A 13,165-nucleotide genomic window follows, 5' to 3' on the forward strand; every position below is an offset into this window, starting at 1 on the left:
AGAGCCAAAAATACCACTTACAGCAACATGCCTACAGAAATATATGTTTTAATTTGATGCAAATTTGAATAAAAAGATACATCCAGTGGATTTCATCAAGGAAAGAAAGGAAGACTACAACGAATTCCTGAGAGATACGGCACATTGATTTCTTTGTGTCATCAACTTTTTCAGGGAAAAGGGCAATTTATGCATGATTTATATCAGATTTATCATTCAAAAAATATTAGTATTATTGCAGGACGTGTTTGGAGGCCTCACTTGTTTTGATATCATTAACTCTAGGTCTTCATTCTTTCTAGACTACATTGCTTCCAACTGAATTTTGAACTTCTCTTTGACTCTGTTACACCTATCCTGAAGAAAGCCTTCAGTGTTGCCTCTTGCTATCATATGAGGTCACCATAAAGCCTGACCTTGTTTAAACAGAAGCAGTGACAGATTTTCTTTTCTTGGGCTCCAAAATCACTGAGGTTAGTGACTGCAGCCATGAAATTAAAAGACACTGGCTCCTTGGAAGGAAAGTTATGACAAACCTAGGCAACATATTAAAAAGCAAAAACCATTTTGCCAACAAAAGTGCATATAGTCAAAGCTGTGGTTTTTCCAGTAGTCATGTACAGATAGGAGAGTTGGACCCTAAGGAAGGCTGAGTGCTGAAGAACTGATGCTTTCAAATTGTGGTGCTGGAGAAGATTCTTGAGAGTCCGCTGGACTGCAAGGAGATCAGATCAGTCAATCCTAAAGGAAATCAACTGTGAATATTCATTGGAAGGACTGATGCTGAAGCTGAAGTTCCAATACTTTGGCCACCTGACACAACAAGACAACTCATTGGAAAGATTGAAGGCAAAAGGAGACAGGGTGGCAGAGGTTGAGATGGTTAGAGAGCATTACTAACTCAGTGGACATGAGCTTAAGCAAACTTCAGGAGATAGTGAAGGACAGAGAAGCATGGCATGCTTCAGTCAATGGTGTCGCAAAGAGTCAGATATGGCTTAATGACTGAACTACAACAAAATCCACTAAAGTCAACATTCAAGCCCCCTATTACCTTGAAAAAAAAATCCAGTTGCTAGCATGATTTAGAAAACAATTTATACACTTAAACACTCATACAGTAAAAAAAAAAAAAAAAAAAAGACAAAAAAGAAACAAAAACAAAAATAAGAAAACATTCTCTCAATTTACATTTTCTATGGAGAAAAGTTTTGTGAAATTGGGATATATGGGGAAAAAGAATAAGAAAGCAGAATTGATGCAAAATAGGTAAATATGAGTAAAAACAGAGTTAGATAACAGCAATATCATTGATTGAATTCATGACAAAAAAAAATTCTGTGGATTTAACTACTTTAATGGTACTATTTTCCATTTTTGTATATTGTGTTCAGGTAAATTACATATTCTTTCTGATAATATTTTTGTATTAGAAATGTGAATATTGAAATTTAATAGCATGTAAATTAAGAATTAAAATTTTTTCATGCCTCCTGTGTTCCAAGCTGTTTGATAGAGTTAAAAGCCACAGTATAATTCTAGATGGTTGCTATTTTATTTGTGTTCAGGACATTGGTCTTCAGCCAGGTCTGATTACCTGGTGCAGATGAAACAAGAACTGAGTTCCCTGAACTCATACCTGGTTTTCCTATACCCAACCTAAAGAGTTCTAGAATTTCCAGGGATCAAGGAATCTGTAGTTCATCAGAAGTTGTCACCCTCGTCCAGGAGATGTTCACATCTCTCTGCTAAATCTGTTTGCATCATCTGTTTAGAGCAGGGGAGAACTAGGATCCATAGTTACCAGTGCCCGGTTACTAAAACTGGACCAGTTTTTTGGAGCTAGTTTAAGCTCTGAGATGATTATCTAGAGCAGTGGTTTTCAGAGTGTGGTCTCTGGACCAACAGCATCAGAAACACCAAGGGTTACCTTAACAGTTAGAAATACAGTTTTAGGCCCCACCTCAGGGTAGAGTCAGAAACTCTGGGGGTAGATACCACAAACTTGAGTTCTAACAAGCCTTCAAGTGGTTTTGATACTCACTGAAGCTGGAGAATCACCAGTCTCTAGAGCTTCTCCATGGTTGCATCTGAGCCACCTAAGTTTGGAAAAGCAGGCAGCAATGAATGATAGCACCTGCTGAATTGGCCTCAATGTCTCATTCCCTGGCATTTGACAAGTGTACATTCCTGATCACCTCTAGGGGGCACCAAAATGTTTTCTTGGACAGCCCCACAGAGGTAACAAGAATTTAGGCTCATTTTCCAAAGAAATGGCCTTGAGAAATTGAAAGAGCTTGCATCTCAGCAGGCTGCTCTAATTGTTATGTCTCAGCCAGGTACAAAATTCATTACCTAAGTTTTTTTTTTTTTTTCCCCAGTTTAACATTGCATATATGTATGGGAATAAGAATGCCTACTTTTCATGATTACCATGAAGATAAGATGGTATCAGTCAAACTAACAGCTTAATACCCAGCATTGAGCTAGGTGCTTATTAAATAAAGGGCAGTATAATGATTTTCATCATTACTACCACTACTCAGCAGTGAACATTTCTAAAATATTTTGTATTGTGAGAATAGCTTTGATATTTCTATTAACTTAGAATGATCAAATAGCTCCTTGTACTGAGCCCTGGGAAACCCTGGGAAAGGTGTATTTTAAGAGTAGAGAAAAGATCGAGGACAAAAGAGAGAAGATGGTACCATTAGTTTCATGATAATTATGCCCCATAATCCTTTTTTTGAAGAGGGGATGCTGGTTTTCCACTATAATAATTTATGTTATAAATAATGTTGTAATTTGGATATGTCACTGAGATTTTCTGGCCTTAGTTTTTCTCAATTATAAAAGGTTGAGATTAGACAGGTTGAACAACAAATGCTTCCCAGTTCTCAGTAGTAAAGTAGCTATATTCATTAAGTAATGGTGGTTTAGTCACTAGGTCATGTCCGACTCTTGTGACCCATGGACTGTAGCCTGCTGGGCTCCTCTGTCCATGAGATATGGCAGGTAAGGATACTGGAGTGGGTTGCCATTTCCTTCTCCAGGGGATCTTCACAACCCCAGGAATCGTACCTGGTTCTCCTGCATTGCAGGCAGATTCTTTACTGACTGAGCTATAAGGGAAAAGTATTATTAACTAATATCTGGTTCTAAACACTGGGCTTATCACCTTGTATGTGTCAGTTCCTTTACTTCTCAGGACAGTCTTCTGAGTTAGAAGCTATTTTTCTCTCTCATCAATAATTACAAAAACTGGGGGTCACAGATATTCATTCATACATATGGTCTTGTTCATACAGCTGGTAACTGGCAAAGTAGCAGTCAGCATTCCAGTCCGACACCAAATTCCATTTTATAAACATCAAATAAACTGTTTCTCAAATTCTGTGGTTTGAATACATTGTGCAAAGTTTCTTTCTGTATACAATTAAGACAAAAGTGTATTTGGGAAGGCGAAGATGGAGTAAGGAAACATTTGAACATTAAATGTGTAAGATATTTGGGCAAGAACAACCACAGAAGACAAGGTTAAAGAAATAGTTAATACTCAATGAGGCAGGTTAAAAAAACACATTAACATTTAAAAGCCGGAGGGAAAATAAACAACAAAAATTTTAATAGTTTTACAGGGTTAAAATAAATTTACCGGAAATTAACCATTGAGAAAAAGGAAATTCAGTTGCAAAAATAGTTTTAAATTGCCTAATCTTTTGACTTACTAAATCTAAAAATGCCTCCTGGATTTTTACAGAAGAAAAACATATTTCTGTGTTATTTTGGAAAGAGGGGGCAGGAACCCCTTACAACTTCTGCAGGCTCCTGCTACTAATTTCAGAAAGGTTGACAAGGTCACAGTATCAGGCTAATATTACAAAGATATTTGCTGTGGTGGTGATAGTTGCTCAGTTTTGCCTGACTCTTTGTGATCCCTTGGACTAGCCTGCCAGGTTCCTCTATCCGTGGAATTCTCCAGGCAAGGATACTGGAGTGGGTTGCCATACCCTTCTCCAGGGGATCTTCCCGACCCAAGGATCGAACTCAGTTCTTCTGCATTGCAGGCAGATTCTTTACCCTCTGAGCCACCAGGGTGGCTGGCTTAACATAAACTCCCAAGGCTAAATAGTATATAATTTAGATAAAAATAAAATCTGATTAATAGAGGCAATTCATAACCACTATTAGAAAAATATAGTTCAAAGTGTATACCTTCTTAATGGTCAAAAAACCACTTTCTCATACAAAATAAAGAGTCATAATAATGTCTTAGACCAAGAGTTAGCAAAGTTTTTCTGTTAAGAATCTGATAGTATTTTAGGCTTTGTAGACCAAAAATCAGGGGTGTTATGAAGACACAATGTAATAAAGAAAACAAATTTATACAATGATTTTGCCAATGTAATTAAAAATATAGCTATTGATTCTAATTTTTAGCAATATATATCTACTCATGAGAATTGTAGAATTCTTTGCTAGGGGATAATATTGTTTTAATTGGGGTCCAAAGTAGGTGCTTCCTATCATCAAATCAATTACTAGATTTAATAGATAAAAATCATTTCTAGCTCACTGGTGATATCAAAGAGGTGGTGCTAGTGATAAAGAATCCACCTGCCAGTGCAGGAAACACAAGAGATGCAGGTTCAATCCCTGGGTCAGAAAGATCCCCTGGAGTAGAAAATAACACCCCATTCCAGAATTCTTGCCTGGAAAATTCCATGGGTGGAGGAGTCTGGCAGGCTGCAGTCCATGTGGTCTCAGAGAGTTAGATGTGTCTGAGTGACTGAGCACACACAGATATCACAAGGTGTGGCAAATACACTTTGACCTTAGTCCAAAGAGGTTGCTGTTCAGTGGTCGAGGTCATAGTTTCCTAAAGGGTTATGTTAAAATTTGAAGGGATGTGGTAAAGATAAGAGCTCTGAGCTCCAAAGTGGCTGTGTTTTGGCAAGCAATAAATGCCTTTTTCAGTATTATCTACTGCTCTATTTCTTGAACTCTGAAATGCAATTCTGCAAAAGCATTTAAAGAAAATTTAAATTCATTTCATTTTAATATAAAATAAATTAGTACAAGATATGCTGCATATCCATTTCTTGCATGTGCTTATCTGTTGAACCAGATGGTCTTCATGCAGAAAATGGAGATAACAATAAGTAACATTTATTAAGTATTTACAATGTGCAGGCACTATTCCAAGTTTTACTTTATTTCCTCATTTACTCCTCCTGGAAAACTATATTTAATCTTATAGAGACATAGTTAAGGGAAAAGAAGGTTGAGTAACTTGCTCGTATTACTTTAAGGATGAGGAAAATGAAGCTGAGAAAGGTTAAATAACCTGCCCAAGGTCACTCAGCCAGAAAAGAGTGGAGCTAGAATTTTAGCCTCAGCAGCCAGGGTCGAAAGCATTAGGCATTTCACTAATTTATGAATCATAGGAAATTCATGATAATGAAATGCAAACTATGTATCTGAAAGAACTATATGCATTGTAAAATAATGTATTATTATTATTTACATTATGATTATTACTTTTAATTGAAGATGGTGAATGCAAAAGCAACATACAAATATTTAGCAGAGAATCAGTAGAGTGAATATAATTTGATGAACTAATTCTCTTTTTATCTCTGTTTCGTATTAACAGAATTATTCATTTCTCTTTCTTTCCATGGGATACACTCCCCTTAATTACATAAGACAAAAGGAACATTTTCCCCGCTGAAACAACATGGAAATTCTACAACAGATGAGGCAAGGATGATAAACAAGTCTATGTAAACTTAGGAAAAACCATTATATAACGAAGAATCTCTAAGTATAAACAAAGAAGTTTAGCTGTTCAATAAATAAAATGTCACATCTGAAAATCCAGAAATATTACTTTCGATCTTTCTTACTAGTCTTTGCTTGTTGTGTAAGAAATATCAATTCATAAAATTACGTACTGTTCATTGTGATTATGAGATAACACAACAGAAAAATATAACCATATCCAATTTCCCAAGCAGTATAATGAAAATATTATGAAAAATTGAATTATTATAACGCTGTTTGAAAAAGTATATAAAAATAAAGTAACTTCTAAAAGCTTGTTCATGCATTCCAAACTGCTTCATTTTGTGATTAAAGTAGGCACTATAGCTGTAGATCTATTTGAGATCTCAGTCAACACTGTGTGTGTTTGTGTTCCATGCATATATTCTTCTTTGGTGTCTTTGCCAGGATCTTATTCAATTTAATTTTTCTTCCTTAACCTATCATATGTGGAAAATAAGAGAGTATACATTACCCTATTTCAAAGAAGTTATGAGAATTAAATAAATTAATCCATAAAAGCACTTGGAGACTTCCTGTTCTGGAACAAGGTGCTGTAGGCTCATGTATCCCCCATCTTTACTCTAAGTACAACTAATGCCTTGGAAAAGATTCAACAGACAATGATAAAAGGATTAGAGAACTAGAAAAAAAAAAATACGGACTGACAAGGGAGGTCAGGACCTGAGGAATGACAACACTGTGAGTTTCCTGTTTCCTTTTATCTCACATAGTGCCAAGAAAGGACAAATCCAAGAAAGACTTAACGGGAAGCCCTGCTCCATATCTAGGGCACCAGCTGGCTGAAATCGACTTGAAGCAGCAGCTTCAGAGACCCCAAAGGCCAGCCTACCCCTGCTGTTCTATCGAAGGCACACTAGCAGGTAAGCTGACCCAGTATCGGGGCAGCATCCTTGGAGCCCAGCTATTCCTGTCTTCCATTCTGTGGCACAGGAGACTCAGGCCTGAGATTTTCTGCCTCTCCTCCACACCCTGGCAGAAGATGATCCAAGATGTTACTTCAGTAGTAGGAATTGAACAGGAGACTCAGCAGCATCAGGATAGCAAAACAGGCCAGAACCACATTGCAAAGCCTATGAAAAGTAAAGTGCCATTAGAACTAAAACTGTTAGAAGTAGGCCAGAAACTATATGCTAAATATAAACAGGCTGATTACCCACTAAAAGAGATTTAAACAGCATCAAGAGTTTCCTAACACAACATACATAATGTCCAGAATACAATAAGAAAATCACCTGTCACACTCAAACCCAAGAAAACCACAATTTGAAGGAGAAAAGGCAATTGACTGACACCAATTAGATGGTGGGGGGAGGGGGGGACATCAAGACATTTCAGATGAAACACTACTAAGAGGATTTGTCTTGACAGCCAGTCTCCCCTAACAGAATAGCTAAAGGAAGTTCTCTAAGACCAAAGGAAACGATGGAGGAAGGGAACTAGAGACATCAGAAAGGAAAAAAAAAAGGGGAGGGGGTAGTAAAAATATGAGTAAAGACAATGCAATTTCCTTCTCTTGTGCTTTCTAAATCCTGTTTGATAGTAGAACCAAAAGCACAACACTGTTATGTGATTCTCAAGGCATGTAAACTTTGAAGATAATTATATCAATAAATGAGTTGATTATCATTTTCACATCAAAGGATTATTCGATTTAGCTTAGAAAAAAAGATATATTGGGCCCTATTAACTGCTTGATACTGTTTTAGATGCCGGAGAAATAGAGATAGAAAAGACATAAATCTTTCTGTTGGAGAACTTGTTGGTTACTGGGTAGACGATGTAAAAATAGGCTTAGCAACTGCTCTGATGCATATGATGAGAAATATATATATATATATATATAAAATATATATATAGTAGTGTGACAAAAACTAGAAGGTTGATGCTGTTCTGTGGTACCAGGAAAGACCCAAGGAAGACAAAATAATATCTAGGGTTTGAAAGACTGAAAGGAGTTTTCTTGGTGCACGATTTTAATGATTAGAGATCTGAACAATATAAAGCCATGATCCAATGCTTTAGTCCATAAGGAAATATACTATCTTACATTACAATAAACCCAGAGTCAGAATTGCCCCAGAGTTGATAGATTAGGCAGTGTATGTGTGTTAACACAAGCCTGAAAAACTCAGAAAAGCCATCATAATAATGATTATTCCTCACTCATGCTTCATTTCCATACCTGGGTCTGTTGTGCTTCATGTCATCTTCACTGTTTTTCCACATCATCTCCATTTCAAAAACCAGACTCACTGAGAATACTATTCTTAAAACATTCAAGGAGGAAAGAGAAGGAGAAGATTCATCTTTTGACTCTTGGACATGACTTACATGTGATGCTCATGACTTCTCACATTTTGCTAGCCGCGTAAAGTCACTTAACTATCTTTATATATGCATATGTACATAATACCCACATAATAAATGTACATATAATGTACATATGTATATATTAGGTTGGCCAAAAAGTTTGTTCGGAATAGCTTATGAAAAAGGTCTGAATAAACTTTTTGGCTGACCCAAAATATAGACGTTTTGAAGAATCTTTTTATATACACAAGTAAAATTGGCTTTTAAAAATTTACTGTAAGGAATTGGCTTATACAGTTATGGAAGCTGGCACATTCCAAGATCTGCAGTCAGCAAGCTGAATACACAGGAGAGCTGATGGTATAAATTCCAATCTGAAGGCTAGAAGATTCAAGATCCAGGATGAGCAAATGTTTCAGTTCAAGTCTGAAGGCAGGATAAAACAAACAATGTTCCAGCTCTAAGCAGTCAGGCAGGAGGAATTCCACTTGCTCAGGGGAGGGTAAGTCTTTTTTATTCTATTCAGACCTTCAGTTGATTGGATGAAGCCTGTTCACACCTGGGAGGACATTCTGTTTTACTCAGAGGATCAATTTAAATGCTAAACTCACTCAAAAACACCCTCACAGAAATACCCAGAATAATATTTGATCAGATACCTGGGCACCTCCTCTCCCACTTAAGTTGACACATAAAATTAATTATCACAGTTTCCAAAGTGCTTGCACTTGATGAATTCAGGTTGTACTTGGGCATCAGAATTCTTTAAAGCTCCCGCATGGTCTCATGTGCAGCCAGCCAGGATTAAGAACCACTGTACAAGAGGGTGATGTACTGGGGGAGGGAGGGACTGATACTAGAATTTTCTGCTTTAAGTAAACTGTCATTTTCATTGCCCAAATTCCTGGCCATTTTAGTATCAGTATTTGCTCATTTCAATATTAAATATAGAGAGAAAAAAATTATATTTCTTTCTCCAGTTTTGAGTTCATGGAGAGATAAAGAAACTGGTCGTGGGGGTGAGGGAAACCTACAAACTGACATGCTATTAACAACAAAGAGAGCCATCTTCAGTAGTATTGTACTCAGATATTGTTTTCTTTTAGTATACTACATGATTTATCTTTGTAAGTACAGTGAGAACCAAATGAGAAATCTTTATTCCAGAGCCAATTAAATGAGTAAACACTACTACCAACCCCAACCCCTACAGAAAAATTTGTTGTTCACTTGCTCAGTTATGTCCAACTCTTTGTGACACCAAGGACTGTGGCACATAGGCTTCCCAGTCCTTCACTATCTCCTGGAGTTTGCTGAAGTTCATGGCCATTGATGATGATGCTTTCCAACAGTCTCATCCTCTGCCACTCTCTTCTCCTTTTGCCTTCAATCTTTCCCAGCATCAGGGTCTTTTCCAATGAGTCAGCTCTTTGCATCAGGTGGCCAAATTATTGGGGCTTCAACTTTAGCATCAGTCTTTCTAGTGAATATTCAGGGTTGATTTCCTTTAGGATTGAGTGGTTGGGTCTCCTTGCAGACCAAGGAAGTCTCAAGAGACTTTTTCAGCACTATGGTTTGAAAACATCATAGAAAAATAGACAGTGAAATAATTTAATTTACTTAAGATTGACAGTGAAATCATAATAGGAGTCTAGGGTTATTTAGACAAATTCTTATAACATTATTTTGTTTTCCAACATATATATGGTGTCCTTTACTTTAAGAAAATTCCCACTTGAGGATTTCAGAGATCTACTTGATAGATCTATCTGATACATAAACATATATATATTTCTTACATAGACATATTTCTGATATATGCATATATTATTATATTTGTGCATTTTACCTCATATATTTTTATTAATTTACAATGATAATTTGTCATACCATAATCTAATATTAAATTTTACACAGATACATAATATGCCAGTATAGATATTTTATTTTCCTTCAATTCTTATGTAAGGACATATATTTTTACTTATGGTTATTAGTTAAAACTTATTAACCCTCTCTATTCAGGTAAGGGATGTGAAAAAAAAAATACAGCATTTAAAAACCTTAAAAAAGAGTCTCTCCACTTTAATCACATACAAGATGGATTCATAAATTGAAACCTACTTAATTGGCAATTAAAAGCTGTAGGACAATGTTGTCTCTCTGTATTTTCAGAATTAAGTTCCAGCTGTTTTGAGAAAGCAACCAGAAGATTGAGAGAAACTGCCAAGTATCCTGGAGAGAAACTGGGAATGAAGAGCCACATTAGCTTCTGTTATTCTAAAGTCATTGCGTTACCAGCGGTAACTATAAATCCTGTAAGTGGAAAGAAAGACCACAGGTTCAGAACTTTGCCTGCTTTTCACAGGGAAAAGTAGCATAGCTTTCTGGGTCTGAGATAATATTCACAATTCTTCATGTTTTCCCATCAGTTTTACCATTAAATGTATGTTTAATTTGGAGAATGCTTGTTTTTATTTAGAAGCCCATGTGGTTAGTGTCACTATAGCCATTGGGAAATCTACATTATGATGTAATAAACACCTCCCATCTCTGTATGGTATTCAACTCACTCTGCTTCTCACAGGGTAACCCGCTGGCCTGATCTGAGGACATGATCCACTCAGCAACAAATGGAAAAGGATGTGTAATCTTCTGCATGCTCAGGAGACTGAAGGCTGGACATACTTGGTGAAGAGCATTACAGACCATCGCTTTCTGCCCTTCAGGTCACCAGGTATTCAACTCAGTCAACTTCTCACTTGCAAAATATGCTCGAACATTCCCCCCAAAAAGTCAACCCAAAAGTTCCGTTTTGCCATGATACCAAGTTCAAAGCCTAGGCTGTTTGGGAATGATGTAGTAGACTCCATATCAAATCTGAGTATGATTTCTCTTGCTCAGGACGCTCTTGAATAAAAACATGATTTATTTTCCATGCTCTCCAAATATACAATAGTAGAACAGGGATGGAGTAACTGCATTAATCACCTCCATTTGTAAAGAGGAAGAACAGAAGATTCATGGCGGGGAGTAACCTGATCCACAACAATCCTGAAATCCTACTGGGCAGAAGTGGTGAGAATCTTCTGCTTTAGAAAGTGAGAATGGGGTAGAAATGTTCCCAGATTAGACTCTGGTTTTGCTTCCTGCCAGAGAAGACTCAGGTTCACTCCTTTTCTCCCTGATCTTTGCCTCTATCCCGTTTGCCCCATCTGCAGTGGGCATTAGTTAGGAGGATGTTTTCCTTATATGCTGAGTGGCTTTCCCCCTCTGCCTCATAGCCACCAAAGGAATGGAATCAAGGATCATTTTAAGTTTCTTACAGTCTCAGACATTTATAATTTGGGTTTATATTTTTAATCTGTTTGGTTTAGTTGGCAATATATGGTGATAGGCGCCCACATTTCTTTTCCAAATAGACTTTTTAGATTGGAGGTAATTTTTTGAAAAAATTTTGCTCTGCTGAGGCAGTAGTAACTGAAATTGCCAACAAATTTTGTCAAGAAATATTTAAATTCAGAAACAAGCTATTAGTTTTTAGCATATTATGTTCAAACAATATTCAGGGGTGTATAAGTATCAAATCATGGAAAAATATTTTCCTTAACAGTTCAATACATAAAATAAAATATTTATTGGATTTTATGTATTGAACTGTTATCATGTCTATTATCATTCCATCATCTTTTAAAATTGATATTTAGATCCATCTGTGTTACATATTTTGTCCTTTCAAATTTTTAAAAGTTGCATGTTATAAGGCAAACCAAAAAGAGCAGTAATTTTTAAATTTTCTCAAATTTCTATTCTATCAGGAGTATAATTTAATTGGTTATTTAAGGATACAAACTTTCAGTGAGTAGTAAATACATCATAAAGATCTAATGCACAGAATAATGAATGTAGATAATAATACTGTAATTATATAGTGAGATAAGTATGGCTACAACTGCAATCATATTACAATATGTAAACATTTCAAGGTAACACATTATACACCTTAAATTAACACAGCTTATATCTCAAATTTATTCAATAAAACTATGACTATATTTTAATCTTAAAATGACAAGAAATACAAGTTAACAATACAAAGATTTTTAAAAGTCTAATTATGAAGGGACATGGGATTTGAATAAATAAACTAAGAAGCTCTACTCATTGCCGATAAGCACATGAAAAGATACTCAACATCACTAGTCATTAGGGAAATGCAAATCCAAACCACAATGCCATACCACCGGCCCACAGGAAGGTGGCTATAATAAAAGAGGCAGATAATAACAAGTGTTAGCAAGGATATGGAGAAATTAGAATCCTCATACATTGCTTGTAGAGATGTAAAATGGTGTCACTGGTTTAAAAACTAGTTTGGCAGTTCCCCAGAAGGTTAAAATGCAGTTATCATATGGATCAGTGATCCAGTGATCAGCTCCTAGGTATATATACAAGACAACTGAAAACAAATGTCCACACAAAAGCATGTACACACATGTTCATGATAGCATTATTTATAATAGTCAAAAAGTGGAAACAACCCAAATGTCAATCAACTGATCAATGGATAAATACAGTGTGGTACATCCATACAAGTGAATATTATTGGATTGTAAAAAGAGTGAAGTTCTGATATATGCTATAACGTGGATGTAACTTGAAATCATTATGTTTAGCGAAAGAAGACAGACATGAAAGGCCATGTGTGTGTGTTCAGTAGTGTCCAACTCTTTTTGACCCCCATGGACTATAGCCTGCCAGGCTCCTCTGACTGTGGAGTTTTCCAGAGAAGAATACTGGAAGACGGTGCCATTTCCTCTTCCAGGGGATTTTCCCGACCCAGGGATCAAACCCATGTCTCTTACATCTCCTGCTTTGGGAGGCAGATTCTTTACCATTCGTGCCACCTGGGAAGCCCATAAAAGGTATATGGATGTCCAGAAAAGATAAATACATAGGCAGAAAGCATATTAGTGCTTTTCAGGTATGGAGAAAGGTTGTTGTT

Source organism: Odocoileus virginianus, chromosome 21 (assembly GCF_023699985.2).
Source record: "Odocoileus virginianus isolate 20LAN1187 ecotype Illinois chromosome 21, Ovbor_1.2, whole genome shotgun sequence".
Lineage (NCBI taxonomy): Eukaryota > Metazoa > Chordata > Mammalia > Artiodactyla > Cervidae > Odocoileus > Odocoileus virginianus.